At 45.7% G+C, this 9,704-nt stretch overlaps 1 protein-coding gene across 1 annotated transcript in view; it reads right to left on the bottom strand.

Moving 5' to 3' along the window:
* The window catches only part of rbfox3a (RNA binding fox-1 homolog 3a), a 302,634-nt gene that overhangs the window by 222,862 nt on the left and 70,068 nt on the right, over positions 1-9,704 (bottom strand).

Genomic DNA, 9,704 nt, shown 5'->3' with positions numbered 1-9,704 from the left:
GCAAAAGCCTGCACCAAAATCCCATCCCAAAAAAGGCAGCGAAATCCCCCCTGGCCTTATCATCGCCTGCCTTGGATCTCTGTTCTTTCTCTCTCTTTTTCTCTCTCTCCCTTGCACTCTCTCTCTCATTTCTCTGTTACTCTCCATTGCCTCCCACACCCTCCCCTGCCATCTCTCTCTCCCCATGAACGGCTTTCCTCCGAGCGGAGATTACCTTGACCGGGCTCCTCAACACAGCTTCAAAAGACCCACGGCGGGCTACCGGGCTGGATTACAGCTCCCCTCCCTCCATCCTGGGTGTAGAGGGGAATGCACGGAGGGATAGAGGCTTGGAAAGTGTTCACTGAGCATGGGGAGGGGCCAGAAGAAGAAGAAGAAGAAGACAAATGCAAGCAGGGGACGCTGAGGAGGTGTGACACACAAACACCCCCCCCCACTCCCGTGAGTGTGACGATAAAAAGAACCCAGAGCTTCCCAGACGAGGAGGTTCAGTGTCCACACACAGACGCTAGTCCTCAGGATTACCGCAGACTGAAGACTCTCAAAAAGACACTTATGTTCTGCCATTTAAACCATGTTCAACTTCACTAGCTTATTGCTTGGTTTCAATGTTAACGACGTTTTACTATAATGTACTTTTTAAACTATATTCCTCTACTAACAGTCCGGGACACATTTTCGTTTAACATTTTTACAAGGAAACTTAAAAGCTTTGGACTTAACTTTATTAACACTACACGTGCTGAGAAACGGACTGTTTGGACTGGAAGTGTTTAGAAATTGCACCCGTCGACATAAGGCAGTGAGGGAGCCGCATTAGCTGTGACTGAACACAGCAGCGTTTCTGCTCGAGGAGTGCCTCTGAGTGTGATGATAATGGATAACAAAGTTGTTACCTCCCCAGCACTTACAACCAGAATCCATTAAACGCCACTACTATTTCTCAAACTCACCGGCCAACCCCTTTAGCGCAGCGGCTAAGTCCTCCCTCTCTCGGCCGTAACCCGACGCTCCTCTCCTACACCCTAGCTCCTGGGCCCTGTCTGTCTGTGCATGTCCAGAGGGGCATCTGGACGGGTTGTGTGTGTTGCGCGCAAGTCGAGACACTCGAACACACACACACACACACACAGCCGCTCCCTGAGCATGTCCAATTAGGGGAAGGTCGGCTGTGGTGGCAGCGCGCATGGCAGCCACTTATTCTGTTACCGTCGGCCGATCCGTCACGCTCAGATCTGGCTTTCTTTATTTTATTCTTCCTCCCAAAGGGCAGTGGCTAACTCCATCACCACGACAAATGACCCATCAGTGCCACCATTCATCAGTCGCCAAGGAACGGCCGGCCCCGGCCCGGGCTCCGGCTTGGATCTTCCGCCGTCCGCCTCGGTTTTCGCATGCGCTGCGATGAAAGCCCACACCCGTGTGCGTATGGGTGCGCGCGCACCTGTGTGTGTGTGTGTGTGTGTGTGTGTGTGTCTATCTGTGCGCGCAAGTATGAGGCACTGAAAGCAAGTGGACAACTCACCGGGCTGCTAAACTGTATTATAAATCTCCCACACATGGCCCGGTCAGCACACACACACACACACAGATATATGAGAGAGATTCACACATGCACTACCCCTAAATAGAACCACCTCGCTGAGACACATGGGCTAGGTAACGTCTCCTCTGTAGAGGGTTCGGTTTGGGCTTTGCTGTGCTTAGGGTGGTTGGTTTTTCAGCTGCTGTTCTGAAGCCCACACCACACCCACAGCTCGGCCAGGGGGCGAAGGGAGCTTCATGTAAGTGAGGAGGAAAGGTCCAAATGAAATCAAGCTAATTTGGCTCTAGGTGCATCAGGCATGTCCCGCTAAACGGAGAGGGGCGACTCTCCACTCTCCGCTGATGAGCTAGGTGGGAACGCTCTTATTAATTAAGACAGGCCCATTTCCATAAGTCAAAACATCCAATGAGTGAAGGAAATTGGCATTAAAAAAAGACCAGAAAACTGGGAAGGAAGGCGAGAGACTAAGGCTTGACAGATGGTCTTTCATTATGCTCAGCTTTACGATGAAGAGAGGGAGAGAGAGAGAGAAAGAGAGAGAGAGAGAGAGAGAGAGAGAGAGAATGCAGAATAGAGCTAGCATTTTGTCTTCTCCTTTCCTTAATTCTATTCTGAGCAATTAAAATATTTTTCTTCAATACCACAAAAAAGCATATGGGGGCATTACTCATTTGCTGCTTTGCCAGTGTAGTTTCCATGGCAACCATGCAACGTAGACTCAAAGAAGCACGATTCTCCTTCTGGTAAAGACAGAATCACCAGTGTGGCCTCAGGAACTTGGGACTTGAACTTTGACATCTCTCACTAAAATGTGGTAGGGGTTAAAATTCAGCTTCACTTCAGCAGGAATCATCTTCTTAATGCAGAATGCACAGAGCCTAACAGGTATTTTTACAACAACTTGAAATATACTCAGAGATAAAAACATACTGACAAGGCATGCCAAAAAAATATTAAGATAAAAAAATTCTAAAGAAATGGGTGGGGGTTTACACATCTGCTCCATCTTTGGACTGTTGCGGTGTCAGCGGGCCATCAGCCCTGGAAGTCTAAATATCTCACACATCTCTGGACGGAAGTGTTCTAGTTGATGCATTCACATTCAGCCAACAGCAAGCATTCCTAGCAGCGAACCGGCAGGCAGGACTCGTTAATGGGGTCCCATCTGAATGCACCTTTGGTCTTGACTGAGGTGCAGACAGTAGGCTAGACTTAAATGATATGTCTGGCAGAGCAGATACGCTATTACAAAACACTTCAGAATCACGCAAGTGGCTAAGCTACATACCGACTGAAGACCTCACCGCCACTGTTGTCAAGGTGAAACATCAACGGCTAGGAATATATTGAACTGTCCTACAACTTTTCCTGCTGGGGAATAATTCATGAAGAAGCGGTGAAGTAAACCCAAGGCCACACTAATTCTGCCTGAGCTGCTCGTCTCAGTCATTCTGGTCATGAATGAACGAGAGAGGGAGAAGTGGATCTGAACCAAAGCCTCTAGACATCAGTAGCATTCTGATCCCTGTTTGCATGGTAATGCAGGAGATTAAAAAAAACAGATTTAGCTAGTTTGTTTGTTTCAAAAATGATCTGTTGCATCAACAACTAGGAACATGAGCTGGGAACACGAGGGTTAGGATTGTTTCTGGACATCAGAAAGCAAGACAAAGCCTGTTTGGTCAGCCCTAATGAACACGACGAGCCCCATCAAGACCTTGAGTCGGTCTGCTTACCAGCCAAGACTTCGGTTTCCAAGTTTGCTCCCTGTTTCACTAGGCAGTCCTTCGAACATCAACAAAATCATATCAATCAGCCGGCTAGCTTGAAGGCGCACTGCCTTAAAAAAGTGATGTGCCAATTCCGAGACTGTCAGACATGATTTATTAAAATATCACCCTGACAGAATTAACAAAGGGGGGTGGGGTCGCCTCACTAGTTGCAAGTTGTAAATAACATATGCACAGGAGAAGCCATGCGAGGCCAGAAGATGACAAAACTCTTATAGACATTAATATTTTCTTTCCTCGTCATTGGCTATTTATTTGCTGTCGTTCCGTGTGGCTTCGCTCTGGTATTGAGGCGATCCATCCTTCTGGATTTACCTTGCTGAGCAACATTGTGGTTCCGTTAAGCATATAAGAGAGACAGAGAAGCAGGCGTGCTGATGGATTTGCTCGGTCTGACTGCGGGGAGAAGCACCTGTTCACCAGGCTCGGGCGGTCAGGATTAGAGGTGGCCTTTGCGGAACAGGAGAACCACGGACCCCCTGGGCTGGCCTGAACATGCTGGAGAGGAGGCTTGAAGTATTGGCCAGACAACCTGCAACTCTCTCGCTCTCTCACCCACATTTTTCGCGTATAGTTAACATAACAGTTTGCATTTTAAATGCACACAGACCTTGACCTTGGATGCAGTAGCAATGTGGAAAATCTGAAACAAGTCAATATGGTTTATGCCCAGCTAGTCTGACATGCTAAGGTGGTGGTTCATCGTCACGGACCAGGGAAGTGGATGTGAAGACGTCAAGGTGTGCTGCTTTCAATAATGCATTCGAAACCCCTGTGCTCTTGGGTCACGAGGGTTATCAGCAATCAAATTTATATTCAGGCAAGCTTGCAAATACAGTAAAAGACCTATTACAGGACACGCAGAGACAGGAGAATGCAAAACCAGACAGTTCCAAAAACAAATTCATCACTGATGGTATGGTGGTATATACATTTGTAGCGACCCAAAGAGTCCAACTGAATTCACAATATCCCCCTATTGCTTGTGATTTCCTTAAAATCACGAGGTCACCTGCTTCACCAAACAAATTCCTAATCACTTCAACCACCAGAAAACAAAAAGTAAAAAAATAAAAATGACAAAATAAAAAAGGTAGGGGTGGGGGAGGGGACTCCACTTAATGTTCTGATTCAAATTGAAAAGCACTCGGCTCCATATCCAAAATCCAATCCGACTGCAATTGTGTTGGGTAAATAAGGATGGATTGTTTGCCAGTTAGGAGGGTGTGCAGGGAGGATCCTCTGTTTAAATGTGAAGTGACAGATGCCCCATTCTCGGTGGTGGAGGACTGCGTCCTGCCTTAATGAGCCTGTGGAGAAAAGTCACCTGAATGAACAGCAGATTGCAAAGGTTGATCTGAAGGACACAAGCTCGCACGACCACTAAAGTGTGTGCGCAACACCGTGATAAATGACACATAAGCACTAAGAGTGGAAGAGGTGAGCTGTAGTCACTCAGAGCATTCTTTCCAAAATGTATCCCAATTACTAAAACTTTCAACTTTTCTAAAGGAAATTTGTGAAGGATGTGTTACTTTTCTTGAAATCCATTTCGTTCTAGTCAATTTGAAGGCATTTTTGTTAACAAAATGTTAACATTTAAATGCCATCTTTTTCCACCTTTAACATACATTTGTGGTCATTTTGGGCACCCTCAAATTTGTAGTACAATGTAAAACATCTGAAATAAAGTATTTTGTTAAATAGTTTGGGTCAAGTTTGATACAAAAACTAACAAAAGGCAGGATACAACAACTAAAACAATGCCAGTACATTATTGCCACCTTTTGTTCAATTACCAACAAAGGACAAAATCACTAACTGGTGATCGATAAGAAATCCCAGTGACGTCCCCACCTTGTCAGCACTCAAAAGACTTTAATTAGCCTATGAATGGTTGCTCTGATGCCTATAAAGGCCAGGTTTATTCCCTGCTCCTTGTTCACAATAGTAAAGACAAGAGAGCTGTCAGCACAGACCAGAAATGCTATTATAACCAAGCGCTAGCAGTTTAAAGGGTACATCACTACCTCCAAAGACCTTGGCATGTCTGATTCAACTGTCTGAGTTTCTATCAAGTGGTTTGCTACTCATGGAACATTCAAGAACCCTCCAAAACGTGGCAGGAAGAGGAAAATTTATGACCAAACCGTGCAAAAGTTGGTGAAAGAAAAAAAACAAACAAACCGCATACAAGATGTAAAGCTGGAGAGGCCTGAGGTTATGGGTTTGTACTGAGAAGGGTACAGAGAAGCTGCTTAACAAACACATAAAAAGTGACAAATGAGCTTTGAGGAAAAGAGAAAAGGGTGTTATGGACAGATGAAGCCAAAACGTACATGTATGGCATTTAGCAGATCCACTTGACCAGAGTGACTTACAATAGCACTTGTCTCTTTGAAAGAATCCCTTATGCTAGTATGTCTGATTCTAAGGATATCATTAAGCTAGGAATCTAGGAATACACACAAGGAAAGTAATACTTCTTTTTATTAATTTTTATTTTTAACTACAGTGAATCCACAAGACTGTGGTGCTGCTTTGCTGCTTCTGGGACTGGAAGCCTTGAATGTGTTCAAAGAGTATAAAAACTCGATTTGGGTAGAACACCATGGTTCCAGCGGAAGGACACACCCCTAAAGTCAACAAGAATGAATGAGACTACATTAAACTGGTCAGTAATGAGTCTCGATTTCAATCCAATCGATAATCTTCGGAGAGAACTGCTAAAAGAAACCCTATAACAAGAGCTTAAAAGAAATGGGGTGGGAGAGTAGCAGATACACCTGACAAACAGTTGGAAGATGCTCACACATGGCTACATAAAAAAGTTTGCATGCTGCAACTGTTGCCAAAGTATTACAGCCAAGTGCAAGGGCAGGATGCCTTTCATTCTGCCCATCTCATATATGTGGAATGGCCAGCTGTTTTACACAACGCTGGTACATATCCATTTATTTCTACAGATGCTGGCCTTGATATGGAATACAAAGAAGGGTGCCAATAATGTTTGCCACAACTGTTCACGAAGCCCATACCCCCCCCAATCTGTATGTGCCCAGGCCTAGACAGCTCTGCACAGGAAAGAGTTTTGCAAAATAACCATCTAAAGTTCAGCATAACTTCCATATGTCTCCTCAAGTTACTGCGCCATCATTACGCCAAAACATGTGCTGAGTATAGGGATTTTTTAGCAAGACTGCCAACTCAAAATCAATAACCTAGGTTTCCACGAAATAACTTATTTTTGCTCACACATAAACATATTTCATGTGCCTACACGACACTAGAAAACCACCAGAATTATGTCAAAGCAGGAATCAACTGATTTAAAAATAAACATGCTTATGGTCACTATGAGAAAGTAATGGAGAGAACAATGTGGGATACCGTTGGCTCGGCCTGTTAAGCATAACTATGGAGGCTTCTGGCACTTTCACATGAGACTGGCAACTTAAATGAAAGATGGAGCAGAGGGCCGGAGGGATGGAGAGAGGGCTAATGATCTGTCCCCATGTCAATATCTCTGGGTGCCAACCTGCCTCCCCTTGGGCAACAGCCTGGACATCAAACCTGCAGCTGACGAACCACTTTTTCCTGAGAAGGCTTGTCTGCACGCCACATCAATATATTGAACTTCCTACCAGCTGTGGCCTGGTCGTCTGCAGTCTGATGAAACACTGACCCGCTCATGTAAGCACCTGTCCAAAATAACTATTAATTTGCTAAATAGCTAATTGTTTTTTTTATAGGTAACAACCTTGTTCCATTCACATAGATACTATGTAACATTTCTACCAGTCAATATACACTGTAGCATCACAGAGGTGTTAATTGAATTACAGGAGTTCTTTTTATTATTTCTTTTGTAAAAATTGACCATTATGAAATTACAACAATACAAAAACATTTCTTTGCTATTCCCCTCCTCCATCAACAAACACACTTAATACATTTTTAATAACACTATAAAGAAAACACAGTTGTGGCAATATTTGTGTCCATCTAACATGGACATATTTTGTGTTTTTTTAAAAGCCTGCAGAGTGTCAGCTTGCCAGCATAATCCATTTCAATGGCTGCCCGGACCCTGAGGTCCATTTTAAACTGAAGGTGTCAAACAGCAAACAATTTATACTGACCCTCTTTTGCTGCTAGCACATGAGCAGCGGCCGGTGGAAGACCCCAGGGGGACGCGAGCAGTTCCCGAATACGACTGATTAACCGAGCTGCAAGGCCCGTTCACCCGGGCCGGTCTGCAGGTCTGCCTGGGAGCAGCGATGGTGAGCCAGGCTGCTGTGCCCACAGGGTTGAGCAGGGGCCATCGATCCTGCTCTGCCATTAGATCCAAAGATGTCAAGGTAGATTACTCTCATAGTGCTGCCGTTTGCAGGTCAAGTGTTTTGCTGGTCAACAATAATCAGAGAGGCAGCGGGCGGTGGGATGATGGGGCTCTGTCTGCCTGATGAATGGCGGCAGGCCGGCCACCAGGGCCACAGAGCCAACCGGCGAATTAGAATGGGGAGCCTGCCGGGCCCCGTTGCAGGTTAATGATGTACGCGGGTGCCAAAAGCACTAAATGATTTTGTGCTGAAAATGGAATAATGGCTCACACAAGTCAAAAAGGAGGAGAGGACTGGCAAATTGTTCAGATGTAATGGGCAGTGTCTCGAGCCGCAACTCTGGGTGCTGAGCGCCTCTCTCTCTCCGAGCAGGAATCACTCACTTAGATTTTACTTTCACCTCTCGGGGTCGCAGCCCTCCTCCATCACCCTGTCCAAATAATACAACAATAACACAGCGCATTCATCTTCCAAACTGGGAAGGTGTCACAGCACACAGCCCAATCAGACCCTCACACACACACACACACACACACACACACACACACACACACACACACACACACACACACACACACACAACACACACACACACACACACACACACACACACACACACACACACACACACACTCCCACCAGCTCCATTTCATTTCATCTGTACGCCCCCAGAAGCTGATGCAGCCCACGTAAACCCCCTATTTGAGTTTACCCAAATATTTACGCCTTTGACACATCGGTTATTTCAAGCATTTTATTTGATGCATGTGATGTTTGATGTTTTGTTTTTTAGGGGGGTTTGGGTCCTCTTGGCAACCGTGGAATGGTCAGAAACAGCACTACAATAAAACTAAAATATGAAAAGAGACAGCAGGAGGTTATTCAGGATGATTTGTCTACACAGGTCACGGTATAAATGTAGCGCATCCTAGGACCAGTGGTGCACCAGGCACAGGCCTCCGCGAGCGACTCACTTAGTGTTCCTCCCCGTAATTGCTGGACATTAACAGCCCCGTCGTCGGATTTACGACACAGCGGCCGGCGCAGGCAGAGCAGGACGGCGATGAAATACGGGACGCGGCAGCGCGAGAGGACACGCGGGCCTGGCCTGCCTGGACATAACTCCCCGTCCCCCGACGGAGCGGCCGGGACACGGCGGAGAGACCGGGGTTGTGGAGGGGGGAGCGGAGGACCACGCCTCACTGCGGAGCGTCCGTCCAGAGCTCCACCACCACGCCTCTGAACACGGAGCCACGTGGGGCAGCGCAAACACCCACCAATGCTTCAATACGCCTCCTAGAGCATATGGAAGAGAAGAATCTAATTACCAAAATCAAGGCTGATAGGCTGACTCTGAAACCGATGGCACTGTAACTGCTCTCTGCCAAGTGGCCGAAAGGCAAGGCTCTCCTCAGAGAAGGGTGATGTTTGTCCTCGAGGCTGCACGCCCGTTTTCCTCTGTTACAGTAATTGGAACGGTTTTGCTACTGTAGTAAGAACTAACCTCAATCGGCTATTTTTAGACTGTTCTAAAACGGCGTTATGTGATGGCGCTATGGAAGGACAAAAACAAACACAAGCATCATATAAACAGCTGACTGCTGAGACTAATACACTGTGTGTTACTAGAGCACATTATAACCAATGGTATTATGATAATCAATGTGGTAAAGCGAGTGGCAAGACTTAGATGCTTGAAAAACATCTGTAATATAAATTTTATATTTGATAGATGATCAATAACAATATTGGTTCTCTCATGCCAGGCAAATCCCTTTGTCTGGCCTTTCACCAAAGAATGGGTATTTGAAACAGGCAGCTACTGAATTTTGATTACATTCTGTTCCAGGTGCAGGAATACAGCCTCTCATTATATACTAGAGGTCTCCAGGTCTGGGAATAATCATTGAAAGAGTTGATTTTGGTGTATGCAATGATGCTCCACAATATTTTGAAGATGTGTTTCTTGATATGTCTTTTACTAAATGTCATGGATTTACCAGTTACTATAAAGATTCTTGATAG

This window comes from Brachyhypopomus gauderio, chromosome 3 (genome assembly GCF_052324685.1).
Source record: "Brachyhypopomus gauderio isolate BG-103 chromosome 3, BGAUD_0.2, whole genome shotgun sequence".
NCBI classification, from domain to species: domain Eukaryota; kingdom Metazoa; phylum Chordata; class Actinopteri; order Gymnotiformes; family Hypopomidae; genus Brachyhypopomus; species Brachyhypopomus gauderio.
The sequence above is the reverse complement of the archived record's forward strand: the minus strand, read 5'-3'. Positions and strand labels throughout refer to the sequence as shown.